Genomic DNA, 566 nt, shown 5'->3' with positions numbered 1-566 from the left:
CTGGACACTAATGAGTATGACACCCACACACAAGAAGGGTTGGAAGGAGGATCCAGGGAACTACGGGCCTATCAGTCTGACCTCAGTGCCAGAGTACGTTATGAAGTAGATTAGTTTCAGTGTCAGCATGTGCCACATACAGGACAACCAGGTGATCAGGCCCCATCAGCATGGCTTTATGAAAGGCAGGTCCTGCTTGACCAACCTCATCTTCTGCTATGACAAGGTGACTCACTCTGAGGATGAAGGAAGGGCTGTGGATGTTGTCTACCTAGATTTTAGTAAAGACTTTGACACCATTTCCCACAGCATTCTCCTAGAGAAACTAGCTGCTCCTGGCTTGGATGGGTGTACACTTTGCTGGGTAAAAAACTGGATGGATGGCCAGGCCCAAAGAGCTGTGGTGAATGGAGTTAAACCCAGTTGGTGGCCAGTAACCTGTGGTGTTCCCCATGGCTCAGTGTTGGGGCCAGTTCTGTTTAACATCTTTATCAGTGACCTGGACAAGGGGATCGAGGGCACCCTGAGTCGGTTTGCAGAGGACACCAGGTTGGGTGGGAGTGTTG

Source organism: Eurypyga helias, unplaced genomic scaffold, assembly GCF_000690775.1.
Source record: "Eurypyga helias isolate BGI_N326 unplaced genomic scaffold, ASM69077v1 scaffold4526, whole genome shotgun sequence".
Taxonomy (NCBI): domain Eukaryota; kingdom Metazoa; phylum Chordata; class Aves; order Eurypygiformes; family Eurypygidae; genus Eurypyga; species Eurypyga helias.
This window is presented reverse-complemented; position numbering follows the sequence as displayed.